The 16,970-nt window shown below is 35.0% G+C and overlaps 1 protein-coding gene across 14 annotated transcripts in view; it reads left to right on the top strand.

Moving 5' to 3' along the window:
- The window catches only part of KCNT2 (potassium sodium-activated channel subfamily T member 2), a 409,501-nt gene that overhangs the window by 219,177 nt on the left and 173,354 nt on the right, over nucleotides 1-16,970 (top strand). The window lies entirely within an intron of this gene.

The raw sequence follows: 16,970 nt of genomic DNA, 5'->3' as shown, positions 1-16,970 counted from the left end.
CTCTAGATTATCTTTGTTATAATATGAATAATAGCTGCCTTATGGACTGTGTCAATGAAACTGTTCTTGAAGTAATTTCTGCTAATCCTTGGTTTTCTGTTGATCATAATGAAATAAGTCATATATTTTTATTAAATATGTTCTTTGCTATGTAATTTTGTTAAAATGGTCTCAATTTCCTCAACTCAAAACAAAGCAGATGGATCAGGCAGTCTGCATTAGAATCAGTTGGAGAGCTTCTAAAAAAGTATGCATTTATGAAAATTTTATTCAGGATATATGAAGTGGGGATCCGGAGTCTGTGTATTTTAAAAAGATCCCCAGGTTATTGGGAAGTACATCCCAACTTGGCAACCTTTGGCATATATGGTCTCTATGACCATTTTTTTTTTTTTTTTGGCTTAAAGTTGCATAAACTCATAATTAACTTAAATGGTATAACTTATTGAATTATAACTTCTATTTTAAAACATGTATTCCAATTTCATTGTTTTTAAAAAGTGTTTTATTAATTTATGTTGAGTAGGTACTGTTAACTCCTTTGTTTCTAAGGTAATGAGTTATCTCTAGCCATATCTGTTTTGCAGAGACAAAGCCTTGGTGGTTTCCCTAGTGACTGATGAAAAGGAGATATATGCATGGGTCTTTCAGGGACGTGATTTGCTTTTTTCTGGAGCATTTAAGAGGATACTGTATTATATTAATTTTGACTGTGTGTCCTGAATGTGTCAAGCTTTTGACTTCACTCTAATTTACTAAAGTTCTTATTCAGTTTCTTTTTTAAAAAGATTTTATTTATTTATGCATAAGAGTGACAGGGAGAGAGAGAGAGACAAACAGAGACATAGACAGAGGGAAGCAAACTCCATGCAGAGAGACTGATGTGGGACTTGATCCTGGGGCTCCAGGGATCCACCCTCCGCCGAAGGGAGGCGCCCAACCACCGAGCCACCCAGGCATCCCATCTTATTCAGTTTTAAGCCAATTTTCTCATTCTTTTTTTGAAGACGGTTTTTAGGGCTTGAATTGTGTCCCCCAAAACTCATATCTTGAAGTCCAAACCCCCAGTATCCCATAATGTCAACTTATTTGGAGATAAAGTCTTAATAGAGATAATCAAGTTATAATGCATTCATTAGGGTGGACCTTCATCCAATAAGACTGATGTCTTTGTAAAAACAAGAAATTTGGAGACACGTATCAGGGAGAATTCCATGTGAACATGAAGACAACCATTTAGAAGCCAAGGGGAGTGGCCTGAAACAGATCCTTCCCTCCTTTACTCTCAGAAGAATGAACCTTGCCAACACTTTGATTTTGTATTTCTGGCCTCCAGGACTGGGAAATAATAAATCTAAACTATTTAAGCCACCCACTTGGTGCTACTTTATTATTGCAGCCTATTAAACTAATACAAGAGAATAGAGCAAATATAGCTTGGATAATTTGTAAAATATTTCTAAAAATTCATTGGCTCCCCTTTTTCTCCAAGATTGCTATCTTAATTCAGACCACACTCTCATCAGTTCACTTAAGTACTATTTCAGTAGTTTCTTTTCTTTTTTTTTTTTTTTCAGTAGTTTCTTAATTGACTTGGCACATTAGGTGCTCCAAATGTATTTATGAAATAAATGAATTTGAACTGATCATAATCTACTGTATGTTTCCATAATTATTTAGCTTATGTAATTGTATGTCTTGTGTCCCTTAAGTGGTAATTTGATTTTAAATACTTGCAATCCTCCAGTATCAATAATGTTTTGAGTAACAAGGAGAAGCATAAGCATAAATAAATAAATAAATAAATAAATAAATAAATAAATAAAATCTTTTAGAGGACTCTTTACAATGTGAATTTGGGATCATTCAGCTAAATAAATGCATTCTATTTTGTCCTGACACTGCTAAATTCACAGGAAATGAATAAAAAATGTCACTCATTAGGATCAAGGAGATGGTGGTAGAAGAGACAGCACTAACACAAGTGTGGAAGCTAGAAAGCAGATGGGTGAGTGGTAACTGACTTAGACAGAAGGAAGTTATAATTTAAGTTGAGAGAGGAAACAAGTCAGAAGCAGGCTGCTTTTTTGCAATGGAACCTCAAAAGTCTCAAGAAATAGAGGCACCAGATGCTTCTGTGAGTAGGGTTATATGTAGGACTAAACATATGAATAGTGATTAAAAGTCTGTAAAAGAAACAATTAGACTCCCTGAATCCCTCCAGAAATCTATTGCTGACCCCTTTACCCACCTGGGAAATGGATTTACTGTTGGGAGATTTGATCCAGAGATACCTTTCACTCAGAACCAGTAGGTGCAGCTGAGAGGGTAAAGTCAAAGATATTAAAGAGTAAGTTACTTCACTGAATGTGAGATGCTTCTCCCAAATGACTCAGAAACCTAATAACCAGGTCTACACCTCCACTGGCATAAGATTAGAAATTTTTTTTTCTGGGTGAATGGTCCATCACAAGTGAGAATGACGTATATATGTGTTTATATATGCATGTCTATATGGCATGTATGTGTGTATGTGTGTGTGTGCAGCGTCACAGATTAATCACCTTACAATAAGATCTATGTGAAAATAAGATTTCCACATTTAATCAAATCCCAAATAGCTTTTGAGTGTTTCACTTTTACATATGTTCAGATAACAGAAATCATTAAATATTTAAAGAAATTCCTGACAAGGAAAAGAAAGAACAAAGATAAAAAGTGTATAGAAAAGAGGAACTCTGGGATCCCTGGGTGGCCCAGCGGTTTGGCGCCTGCCTTTGGCCCAGGGCACGATCCTGGAGACCCAGGATCGAATCCCACATCAGGCTCCCGGTGCATGGAGCCTGCTTCTCCCTCTGCCTATGTCTCTGCCTCTCTCTCTCTCTCTCTCTTTCTCTGTGACTATCGTAAATAAATAAAAATTTAAAAAAAATTAAAAAATAAAAAGAAAAGAGGAACTCTGAGGAAACAAACAAGACTATACAATTCTGGGAGAAGAAATAGATTTTAAAATATATAACAAATGTCCTCAGAATAACATTAGAAGTTGAGGACAGTGTACATATATAAAACAAGAATAGTTGGCTGTAGAGCAAAACAGTTGAAGACAAAACAAGAAATATTTAGTGAACCAAAACGAGCTCCTGGAAATTAAAAATAATATAACACATGAATAATTGTATACAAGGATTAAGAGAAAAGCAAGAGAGGTGAAGAAACAGGACAAAGTACTACTCCCAAGACTGGAGACACTCATTGACACGCAAATATAGAGGATAGTAATTTACTCAAGCCAGAGACTCATAAGTGGAAATCATCCTGGGAACTAGTGTGGGGGCAGGGAAACCTGAACTATAATTGATTAATTGCTGGAGGTTCAGTGCCGACAACTTTGAGACTTTACCTACCTGTCCCCTCCCTGCCCCCACCTCCCAAGGAAATGTAGTCCTGGGGAAAAGATACCATAATTTTGTGAGATTTACCTCCAGGAGCTTAACTAGGTTCTCCTAGTAAATATGAGAAAAAAAATCCCTTTGGGATTTCAACAAGGGGCCAGGCAAAAAAACCATTTTGAAATACACCAGAGCATTCTGTTCCTCTTAACAGTCCCTGCTTTCAGGGAAACTAGTAAACCAGAGCTTAACCTGCTGGATACCTAGTTATCAGAGAGTAACTGCTGTGGGTCAAGGGTAATATTCAATTTTAGATCACTCTAGCCATCCTTTTTCAATAAAGGGGGCTAGGACACTGAAAGAACATTTGTGAAGGTTACAGTAGAGGTATTGGTTCACTAAAAGGCTGACACCAAATCGTGGAACTATAGAATGCTTTCCCTTATCCCACAGCTCACTCTCTCATGTCTAAACATCTGCTTATAGCAGTTAAAGAAACTTCATATATTGTGACTGGCTATCAAGAAAAAAATTTCAAGGCATATCAAAAGGCCAAAAAGATAATTTGAAGAGGCAGAGCAAGGGACAGAACAGACATGGCAGGGATGTTGAACTTATCAGACCAGTAATTTAAAATAACTGATTAATATTCTAAGGGATATAATGGATAAAATAGACAGCATGCAAAAACAAATGGGTAGTGCAAGCAGAGAGATAGAAGAAACATTAATAAAAAACCAAAAAGAAATGCTAGAGATAAAAAATCATAACAGAAATGAAGAATGCCTCTGATGAGCTTATTAGTAGACTGGACATGGTTAAGGAAATAATCTTTGAATTTGAGGATAACTCAACAAAAACCTCCAAACTAAAAGGCAAAGATAGCAAAGACTGAGAAACTAAAACAAACACCGAAAACCAGAGCAGAATATCCAAGGACTCTGGGACACCTGCAAAAGGTGTAACATAGATGTAATGGGAATATCAGAAGGAGAAGAAAGGAAGGAATAGAAGTATTTGAAAGCATAATAACTGAATATTTCCCCAAATTAATATCAGACACCAAACTGCAGATCCAGGAAACTCAGAGAACATCAAGCAGAAAAGACAAAAAAAATACACCTAGATGTATCATTTTCAAAGTATAGAAAATAAAAAATAAACTCCTGAAAGAAGCTGGGGATGATTGGAACATTCTAACTATAGAGGAGCAAAGATAGGAATTTCATTCGACTTATCACCAGAAAGCATGCAAGCAAGAGGAGAATGTAGTTAAATATTTAAAGTGTTGGGAAATACTACAGAAGGGAAGTCAATGTCAGAGTTTAGGGCACCTTGAATAGAGGGACAGGGTGCAGAACCTGGGTCCTGTTAATTGAATGGAATTTTAGGTCTTGACAGATGGCAAAGAAGAAAAACCAGTATCTTTGAGTGGCATTAAGTATATGGTATTTTTTCTCCTTTGGCAAAGACTGAGGAGTCTCACAACTGATTTGTGCTTGTGTAAATAGAGTCTTATACAAGTGTCTACAGTACTTAGAGAAACAGACTTTCAGGATTTGATTACAAAATGGTTGGCAGCCTACTCCTAGTATGCTCAAATCTGAACACACCAGTAGGCCACCATTCAGCTCTTTAAAATCATTTTTACATACGTGGGCACAATGGTCTAATTAAAGATTTATTTAGAAAAAATGTAAGGACTCAGAAAAATGTTGCACTATGCTAAATAGCTGTGTTAGTATTGTATTAGTATTGCTTGATAATGAACATACTCCCATACTATTGTCTTAATAAAGGCCTGGCATAGTCACTGCTGCAAACCATTCTACATTGTTTCCTACAGAGAAGTTGGTTCAACAACTTCTAGTCCCCTGCTGTCAGCCCCCAGGATTTGGCTTAAATCCTATCAGGAGAGTTGAAGCATTGCTCTTTGATACTCCAAAGGTTAATAAATATATGAATTTTTGGCCAAAAATCTAGGTCATCTTGTTTTGTTTATATCTTTGTGTACATATGAGGAGTTGGCCCAGGCAAACTTATTTTAGTTGCCTCTCCCCAAGTAGGTTATTCCTCTTGGGAGGTGGGGGGAATAAGAGAATAAGTAAGTCCTCCTTTATGATTATCCAGTTCTGCTACAGCTGAATCATTTCACATTCATTAAACCTTTTTTTGTATCTTCATTTAGAGGAAAATGACCTCTAGAATTTTACACTTAATGCAGTCAAGTCAGTATCATTGTCATTTATACTCGTTTTGGGGAGTGAAAGTGAGTGTCTTGGGAGGGTCAGAAGGCCTGGAATCTCCATATATTCCTACTGATGGAATTTTGCTCCAATTTGACTTAAGAACTATCTGGTCTCCCTAATTGTAATCCAGTGCACTCAGATTAGACAATTGAATCACATGGTAAAATTGTAGGAGATTCTCAGGAAATTCCTTCTCTAGTCTACAAGGGGTAACAATCAGTCACTCCTACTGCATATTCTGCAACAGGGGTTGAGAAATAGAGTTGAAACTATTTGATAGCAAAAAGAAACATGTAGATTTCTATTTTACTGACACAGTTACAGAACAAAGTAAAAAGTTCTACTTGGATAAGGTCATTTACATTGAATCTTCCTTGGAGAAATATTTGTTAAATAAATAAAATTAGGCAAGTTTTTTTCTTTGCTTAACTTTAATTCCGAAGATATATATGTGAAATTAATTAGTGAAATCTTTATGATTTCTTAAGAATTAATTTAGATTAATTTTTAAAATGTATTTGTTCCTAAAATGAACCTTTTTAATAATTATTTTTAATGGATTAGATTTACCTTGCAATATTTTCTAGTTGTATATATGTATACCTGAGTTAGGATTATCTGTTGTGCAGAGAAAATAAATTTTTAATGTCTATAGAGCTGAATTTTTTATATTAGGCATACTTTCAAAGAAAATTTTCTAAATGTGGTTCAAAAGCATTCTTATGTGATAGCCCAATAGATACATGAAAAGACATTCAACATCAGTAATCATCAGGGAAATACAGATCAAAACACAGTGATAGAACAGCTTACGACTGTCAGAATGGCTAAAATAAAAAAGACAAGAAACAGCAAGTGTTGGTGAGGATGTGGAGAAAAGGGAACCCTTGTGCACTATTTGTGGGAATGTAAATTGGTGCAACTAATGTGGAAAACAGCGTGGAGGTTTCCCCAAAATTATAAATAGAAATAAAATATAATCCAGTAATTCTTATACTGAGTATTTACCCAAAGGAAATGGAAACATTAATTCAAGAAAATATATTCACCCTTATGTTTACTATAGCAGTGTTTTCAATAACTAAGATATGGAAGCAACTTCAGTATCCACTGTTAGACAAATGGATAAGGACAATGTGGTACACACACACACACACACACACACACACACACGATGGAATATTATACAGCTAAAAAAAAGATGAGACCAGTCCATTTTTGACAGCTTAGATGGACCCAGAGAATATTATGCTAAGTGAAATAAATCATGCAAGGCAAGACAAATACCATATGCATTCACTCATATGTGAAATCTAAAAAAAAAAAAAAAAGAATAAGCAAGAAGCAGAATTAGACCTATAAATGTACAGAACAAAGTGATGGTTGCCACAGGGAAGGAGAACAGGATATTGGACAAAACAGATGAAGGGGAGTGGAACATGTAAGCATCCAGGTATGCAATGAGTAAATCATGGGAATAAAGGGCACAGCATAGGGGATATAGTGAATGAGACTGTAATAGCATTTTGTGGTGACAGATGGTAGGTACACTTATGGGGAGCATAGCATAACATACAGAGAGGTTGAATCACTATGTTTTGCACCTGAAACTAATGTGACATTGAGTGTCCTCTATACTCAAAAATTAAAAAAATCATCCTATTATGAAAATTTTCTTTTATATTATTTTCTTTGATATAGTTACACCTGTGAAAAATGTTAATTGCACACTATTTCTGATAGATGCACATGCATTTATTATTGCTGGGTTGCAAAATTGAGTAAGTTCTTCTGTTGTTTTATTTAAAAAATTTTTTAATTAAAAAAAGATATTTCATTTATTTATTTGAGAAAGAGAGAGAGAGAAAGTGAACACAAGCAGGGGATGAGACAGAGGGAGAGGGAAAAGCAGACTCCTTGCTGAGCAGGGAGCCTAATGCAAGACTTGATCCCAGGACTCAGAGATGACAACCTGAGCCGAAGGCGGACACTTAACCGACTGAGCCACCCAGGCGCCCCATCTTCTGTTGTTTTAATAACATTTTTTAAACCAGATAGGATACTGACAAGTATAGTATTACTTTGTGTACATTTTTCTAATTGGGAAAAGAGACAGAGTTGTGAATAATATCAAAATGAAAAATTAATAAATATTCCCAATGGTTCTGTTTTAGAATTAATGATATTTCATAAAAATAAACATATTCCTATCTAAAGTTTTATATTTATTCCAATATTCAAATATCAAAAGGTAATCATGAACCTGAAAGGTGCCATAGCAGCATCCTTTCTAATCTTTTTCTTCTTTGTATTGAATGACAAAAATTATTTTTAAGAAATCATTAAGTGTAGTTTCATTAGCGTCGAAATCCTTTTTCATGATTCTAGATCAACTTTAATTAAAAAGAATGAATGAAGCTGAGGGGCTCCTGGCTGGCTCAGTCAGTGGAGCATGTGACTCTTGATCTTGGGGTTGTAGGTTTGTGCCCCACATTGGATGTAGAGATTATTTAAAAAAAATCTTAAAAAAAGAATGGAGCATATGATATCTGCTTTTAAAGAAAATGCCCATTTTTTCCATAAGATGACAAATTATTTATTTATTTATTTATTATTTTTTTATATTGAAAAGATAGACTTATTTTTTTTAAGATTTTATTTATTGATTCATTAGAGACACACAGAGAGAAAGGCAGAGACATAGGCAGAGGGAGAAGCAAGCTCCATGCAGGGAGCCTGATGTGGGACTCCATCCTGGGTCTCCAGGATCATGCCTGAGCCAAAGGCAGGTGCTTAACCGCTGAGCCACCCAGGCGTCCCAATAATAGACTTTCAAACATGTATTTTACTACATAACCTATTGTGCAGAATGATAACATTTTTAAAACATCTAATAATGTAATGCTAATTTTCTACAAAAATCTTGCATGTTTATACAGAACTGGAGTTCTAGTCAATGTTGCTTCTCTTTGTATACATATCTTAGCTCATTTTTTTCGAGTCCATTTAATAAAGCAAACAAGCAGAAAGGAACCAAACAAATTTAACATTTCATGAGTAGCTTTCATGTGGTCAGGCATTTTGTGCACATTATGTCATTTCATGCTTACCACAATTGTTTTATAGATGAGAGAACCAAGGCTCAGGATTGTTAATTAGATTTCCCAGAGCAGCGGAGTCTGGGCTTTACCCAGGTCAGGTCAACTTTAACACTCCTTTCTTGGTACCAAACTGCTTCCCATGGTGATAATAGCTGACTGTTTGAATGGGTCACACATTTGTACATGAAAGTGGTTCCACAGTTTGAAATTTAAATTGGTAAGAAAGCATGCATACATATATATATATATATGTATGATTTTAGGTATGAGTTGTCTGTTCTTTTTTCTATTTTTAATCTATTTCCTAAAAGAAGATATTTACTTTCAATTCATTGAACTGCTGATACTATATTTTGTATCTCTGCTTTGTAAGAATATGGCATTTGTTTCCTTCTCTCCTTCAGCTTTCATTCCCAATTTTCCATGATCCAATTTTGGTCTTTTGTACTTATATTTTTGTATTTGAAGACTGATACCATTTACGTTTTTGTCCTGTGATCCAAACTAATTCTTCTGCCATTGTTTGTGGATTAAATCTAAATGTTAGATGCAATAAACACATAGAATTTTGTGACTGTGTACACATTGTTCACTGAAGGCCCAGTCCTCACTTAAAAAAAAAAGTGTTTTGTTTATTTGTTCATGAGAGACACACAGAGAGAGGCAGAGATATAGGCAGAGGGAGACACAGACTCCCTGTGGGGAGCTGGATGTGGGACTCAATCCCAGGACTCTGGGATCACGCCTTGAGCAGAAGGCAGCAGCTCAACCGCTGAGCCACCCAGGCATCCCCCAGGGGTCACTTTGATTACATATTTCCTTTTTTGTATTGTTTCCTGTCATCTTCTAAATTTTCAAAATCAGTGTATATTATAGGTATTTGTTACCATTCAGTATTTTTTTCTGGCTGATTTGCTATCTGCACTTACTATCCTATCATGAGCTAATTCATTATTTACATTTTCCTCTAAAGTTTACATATCTTAGTCCACTTTGCTTCAAATTTACATGGAGCCAGTTGACATAATTATTTGTATGCTTCTTACACTGGAGTATAGCATTCTACCCAAGGAATAAAAGTGCTGTAGGGTAATACTATCACCCTTTTAAACCATTCATTCATTGAACAAATATTTATTGAGTGGTTTATAGTACAAGTATTGGTATACCAACTGAAGATGTATTTATGAACATAACAATGAAAAAATCTGTTTTCATTATTTCTGTTTCTTTTAAAAGATCTTCTCTAAAAAGCATTTTGTGTTTAAGAGATCAATGCATGAAGAAGATATAACACTCCTCAATGTGTGCACAACTTGTCATGAAACCTCAAAGTACATGACAAACAAAATGGCAGAATTGGAAGGAGCTGTAAAAAGCTACAATCATTAGAAATCTCAATATTCATCTCTAAATTACTAACAGAAGAAGTAGAAAGAAAATCAGTAGGGTTATAAAACAAAACAAAATTTGAGCTCGTTTTTACCTAGTAATTGACATATATAGAACATTACACTCAACGTGTACAGGACACACATTTTCTGCAAGTGCACGTGGAACATTAACAGAGAAAGACCATATGCTGGACAATAGAAGCAATGACAGAAAAGCTAAAAGAATGAAAACATACAGAGTATGTTCTCTGATCATAATAAAAATTAACTAGAAATCGACAGTAAATCTATAGCAGGACAATATCTAAATAGGTAAAAATTAACAAATTCCTAAACAAGCCATGAGTAAAATACAAAATAACCCAGGGAGGATTTGAATTATTTTAACTGAATTGTGATGAAAATGTACATATCACAATTTAGGGGACACAGCTGAGGTCATGCCTAAAAAGAGATTCATAGCTTTGGATTCTTGGATTAGAAATGAAAGTTTAAAATTAAATAGCAAAGTGGAAGTAGAGGCAGCAAATACAGACTTTAGAAGTGGTTTCTGTAAATGGGAGCAGAGAAATGTAGCAGTACTTGATAGTAATGTGTGGTGAAGGAAAACTTTGTTTCTCTTTTTTTTCTTTCTTTTTTTTTTAGTGAGAAAAATTTTAGCAAGTCTGTATGCTAAGGGAAATGATCCACCAGAGAGGGTAAAATGAATGATTCAGGAAAGTGAAAATTAGAAGAATAAAGTCATAGGATGTACAAGGTAGAATAGGATCCAGTGTATAGGCAGAGGTTTACCTTTGCTAAGTGTGTAAAAAGCTCACTCATTTTAACAAGAGGCAAGTACGTGGTCAGATGTGATGGAGAGCACCTTGGACATTTTTTATTATTTCTATTTTCTCATGGTAGTTTTCTCATAGTAGTTGAGATCATCAGGACAGAGAGATGAGAGGGCAGAGGTTTGAAGAACTGTATGAAATAGTTCTCTACAGCAGCAGGAAAGTGAATGGCCTGGAGGATTATGGTGTTGCTGAGCTTTGTTCATCTCCTATGTAATATTTTGGATTCTCAATTTTAAGTAAGGCCTTTAAGTAAGGCCTAAACTTACTTTAAGTAAGTTTAGCATATATGTGTGTTTGTGCCAGCCATCTGTTATTTGTCATAGAAAGGGAGTTGGATTTATCAAGGTTGTAGTTTTTCCTGTAGAGTAGACCTGATTGAGAGAGGAGAGCAAAATGATTACTTATGCAAGGGTCTGCTTATTTGATGAAGCATTTGATACAAGCTCGTAAGCAAGGAAATGAGAACGTGGGTATAGAGGTAACAGAGTAATAAGGTAGATGGATTGAGGTTGCTGACGATGTCAGATGTTCCTTGGAATCACAGTCCCAGGTAGTGAACTGGAAAGTTAACAGGTGGTGAATGGACAGGAAGGAAGGATGTCTTATATTGTGATATGTTTTAAAAGATTCAGGCATTTTCCTTTTTAATATCTTGTTCACTCAGTCTATGACTAGGCGTGCTGAAAAAGATTCGTTCAATGTTAAGTCCCTATTGAGTCATTATAATGTATGCAGCATAATAGATTTACCCTCTGGATAGGTTTTCTTTGCAGTGGTGAAAGAATTTAATTTTTGGAGCTGAACTGGGCATATGGATTTTTACATAAATGGCCTACTTCTGAAAAAAACCTGTAATGTTTGCTTTGCTCTTTTAGCTTTCTTGGCACAACTGATTTTTAATTTTCTTGCTTTTTGGAACTGAGGAAAAAAAGAAAGAAAAGAAATACATAATAATACCTCTCATTTATTAGCCATCACTAAATATCAATTACAGGTTAGAGATCATTTGTATATATTGATACATATTCCATATGTGATGTATTTTTTACAACAACCCTGCAAAGAAGTTAGTACTAACTCCAATTTGCAGTTTAATAAAACAAGATTCTGGTTAGTTACTTAAGCTTCTTAGAGCATACGGTTAAGAGCTCTAAGACCTAATACTTATATTTTATTCTGTCTGTATCAAGGAAAAATTGTACCAGGCATTGCTAAACAGGCAAAGAAGATTTTATTTAGGACTTTTGCAATAAAGGAGAGAGATTGAACTCAACTCCTTGGAAATAAAAGGCTGGAGAATTCTTAAGTTCTGGGATGAACTAGGTGGAAAAGTACTAGAGGAGGGAGATTGCTCCATGTAATTATGCCATCATTTGCTAATCGTCTCTTATAAGAGTTAGGATCCTATCTTCCAACAGAGATTGGGAGGTAGGGGCTCTAGCTCCTTTGTAGATTACATTTCAGAGCAATGGCCCTCAGATTCTTGAGAGACTAGCCCCTTTGTGGATTACAGTTCAGAGCAATGGCCCTCAGATTCTTGAGAGACTAGCCCCTTTGTAGATTACAGTTCAGAGCAATGGCCCTCAGATTCTTGAGAGAGACATTTCTGGGTTGTAAAACTGATGAGAGTGTGGGAGATTTAAATCACAAAGGGGAAGAAAAAGGGATTTATAATTGGACTTTTTAAAAAGTAAATGTTCTATGAAAAGGGTGGTCAGAGGCCTATAATCAGAAAGAAACCTGATAGGAAATCAAGTTGTCAGGAAATCAAGTTGAGGGAAATATTAAAGCCTTCTTGGTCATCTGACTCCAAAGACTTTAAGTCGTAACTTTTAGAAAAAATTTTAATTTATACTATGCTATTATCTTTCCTCATAAATGTCAAAGATGTTCATTTTTTCCTGATAATTACATGCATTTTTGAACATATGGAATCTTAGAGTAGAAGGTAAACAATCATCAAACATGCAGACAGCAAATTCCCTATGTGACCCTTTCAGACAGCATGAGGAAAGAGCTAAGATAAAATGTTGGCAATTGCAGAGGAGGAAAAATAATTTTCCCCTACCTTCTAGGTTTTGTGGTGGTTCTCCCCGCAATAATAAAAGAGTAACAAAAGAAAAATAATCATAAACTTAATATGTATACCTCATGTATACACTTCCTGGGAGATACCCAGGAAAGCAGTAAAACTCCCCCAAATGGTCCAAGTAATCACCTTAAATAGTATCTTCAGCTAATAATGAAAGAATGATGCTGGGACTGGGGAAACTAGTTCTGGGAGGTGATCAAGAAAAGTACAGTTAGATTGTTACGCAGATTTAAGTCTAGTGTCTTCTCCACTGATAAAGAGCTGTGGTTTAGAGTCATTCTTCTCTTGGTACAAGAAGAGGGCCACCCTTACAAATAGAGATTTTCCTTATAAATATATATTTAATGGGTAGATTCTACTCTGGTTTAAGAGCTTGGCTATTGTTTCTCACAAATAATCAGATCAAAATAGTCTTTATGCTAAAAAGGCATATTCTGCTACCTTTCACAGTTTGATCTTTTAAAAAAGAATTTGTTTTGTCTTAAGCAGATCTATTTTGAGCATTGCAATACTTGAACACATAATCATTTCTATTATTTCAAAAATTCTTTAGAGAGGTTTTCCAAAGTTTCTTGCATGGTTATTCAACCCAGTGGTTAATAATCTGTTCTCAAAAGCATCTTCCTTTCCAATTTATAAAATCACAGAATTTCAAACTGTGAATTTTAAACTTGCTTAAGACACTGTGGGATCACTAGTGCAACTCAGTTTTTAATCTGTCCAGAAATATCTTTTAGTGAATTCTTGACAGATGATCATCATGGAACTTCAATTACACGCTTTCAAGATAACCTAGCCTCTTTATGAATTATTTTAATTATTACTTACTTGACACTTGTCAGTGACTTTGTGAAATTTTAAGACACTGTGGTCACAATTTTGTTAAAAGGATAAATCAGAGAAAACCAAGAGGATTATGATCTGGAATTAGATTTGGTATTGATGGTGATTGTTGAAGAATCTGAGAGAGAACATAAGTACACAATATATATTATTTAAGGGATATAAGGCTCTGGACAAATTATTGAAACATAGGCCAACTTGCACTAAGAAACAATACAGGATTTCAGCTTTGGAAAGCAGAGCACAAAATAGGCTTTGGTTCTTGACAAGCAAGGGCAGAAAGGAGGCACGTTATTTAACTGGCCATAAAGTTGACTTGCTGCACAGTGCCAAAATTTTAGGAATATGTTATATCTGGAATTGCATACAATTAGGTTTCTGCCATGATATATCTGAAGGAATAGTACACTCTCAGCTTAAGAATGGAAATTTTTTTTTAAAGATTTTATTTATTTATTCATGAGAGACACAGAGAGAGAGAGAGGCAGAGACACAGGCAGAGGGAGAAGCAGGCTCCATGCAGAAGCCTGACATGGGACTCGATCCCGGGACTCTGGGATCACGCCCTGGGCCGAAGGCAGCGCTAAACTGCTGAGCCACCCGAGGATCCCGAAGATGGAAATTTAAAGTAGGTTATAAACCCTGAGAGATCATTGGAAAGAGCAGGAAATACAAATAATCTTAAAACTGAAATCCAAGATAATGTTTCGGTCTCTGACATAATGTCAGATCCCTTCTGTTTAAACTTGGCAGAAAGATGAAATTATCCTAGCAGCCCTGAGCTTTTTTTTTTTTTTTTTTTTTTAATGATTTTACTTATTTATTTGAGAAAGAGAGACAGAGATTGTGGGAGAGAGCATGAGCAGAGAGGAGAGGGAGAAGCAGACTCCCCACTGAGCAGGGAGGCCAGATGTGGGGCTTGATCTCAGGATCCAGAGATAATGCCCTGAGCTGAAGTTAGACACTTAACCGATTGAGCCATCCAGATGTCTCAAGTTTTTTCTTTTAAGATTTTTAAAAATTTATTTATTTGAAAGAGAGATTGAGAGAGAGGGAGAGAGAGACAGAGAGCAAGCATACATGGAAGGGGCAGAGGGAGAGGGAGAGAGAGAATCTCAAGCAGACTCCATGCTGAGCATGGAGCCCATCATAGGGCTCGATCCCAGGACCCTGAGATCATGACCTAAGGTAAAACCAAGTTGAATGCTTAACCAACTGCACCAGGCATCCCAGCCCTATGAGTTCTGATACCAAGAGCTAGAAGCTAGAATAAAACCTCTTTAATTATTCTTGACTCTGGTGTAGATTGTTTTTGAAGATTGGGTTAATGGCTGAACGTATAGATATTTGACTCAAATTAGGTGATGTTTTAATAGCTTGCTAGTCTAAAAGGGAAAACAATATATATTTTTAAAATTTTATTTACAAATTTATTTATTTATTTTAAAGAGAGCTGCACTGCGAAAGGGGCAGAGGGAGAGAGAGTGAGAGAATCTCAAGCAGACTCCTCACTGAGCACAGGGTCTGACACATGGCTTGATCTCATAACTCTGAGATCATGACTTCAAGCTTAAATCAGGAGTTGGTTGCTTAACTTACGGAGCCACCTAGGCACTTGAATATTTTAATGTTTTTATATCTATTAGGGTTTTTTGTTATACTTCATTTTTAAGTATTTTACGTAAGAAAATCTTGAATTACTTTTGTCCTTAATGATAAATATATATCAAATTTACAATTCATTACAAATGAACTATGTAGTTTCCTTAATTCAGTCATAAAGTCAAACCAATTAATTATAGGTGGCATATATTATAGGTTCTACATGTCAGAATGACATTCAGTTTTTTGTGTTATTAGGTATCTATATATATATATATGCAATATATATGTGTTAGATACACATTTTCACATTTTAAGCTTATAATTTATCAAGTTAGCTACTAGACCCAGACAATGGAATTGTGAACAGAATAGGCCTTGGATTCAAGGTGCTTTGAGTTTAACTGAAAGCCTTTAGAAGAACTTCTGGGAATATATTATTCTCTGAGCAATGATTGTATTTGGCAGGAGTTGCTTATAAAACAACACATTTGAGTTGTGTTTAGGAAATATTTTTTTTTTTTCCAGTTGGGTGCCAGATATTTTACCCAGTATAAATGTTGTATCTACGTTGTTTAGCAAATTTATTTACATATATTATTTTAAGTTTCAGGATTCAGTTTTACTTGACCCTAAAAAATGTGTTCAGTAGATAAATTAGTAAGGTGTATTCAATATGTAAAAAATAAATCTATCATTTGTTAAGTGCTACAGATGTATTTAATGAATTGAACATTGGCTTGAAAGTGACCTTTGATCAGACTAATGTCTTATTATTTTCTGAGTCATAGACTATATTTGGGAATCTAATAAAAATTGTAAATTCTCATGAAGGAGTGGAAAACAATTCATGTATAAAACTTCATCGAAAATGTCTGTGTTCTTTTATGGGTCATTTGGAATTCAGGAAAGAAGATCTTTGTCATAGGTAAAATGATGTATTTTAGGTCCTTAGAATGCCAACAAGTAATTTTTAGATATTTCAAATGATAAAAGTTGAATTTTATGAAGGTGATTTTAGCCAATTAATTTTTAGGTAAACTGACTTTAGGTGAAATGTTCTGCTTTCACAGTAGCAATAGACACCTACGATGACCCAATAATACCCTGTGTTAGTTTCCTTTATTATTTAGGCTGTTTATTCCAAAGTTTCATGGTCGATACTTTTACTTTTTGGTTACAATTACATTTAGAATATCTTATTTCAGGCTGAATTTTGTCAGCAAGGAAAAATAAAGATCAATATCATTCTCTGTTGTTACAAAAATGAATTAAAAATCTTTTCTGTGACACTTTTATTATGTGTATTAGCAAATACTTATTTTCTATTCCTCATGTGACATTTATGCCGTAGTATACTTACCTTGTTTCCTTTTTTCCTTACTTATGCTCCTCTTACAAGATCATAGATTCCTGTTGGTAAGGCAAAATGCATGAAAAAAACAAGAAGGATTTATGAGC

The sequence above is a fragment of the Vulpes lagopus genome, chromosome 11 (genome assembly GCF_018345385.1).
Source record: "Vulpes lagopus strain Blue_001 chromosome 11, ASM1834538v1, whole genome shotgun sequence".
Taxonomy (NCBI): domain Eukaryota; kingdom Metazoa; phylum Chordata; class Mammalia; order Carnivora; family Canidae; genus Vulpes; species Vulpes lagopus.
Note: the sequence above shows the minus strand (reverse complement) of the source record. Positions and strands in the feature narration are given on the sequence as shown.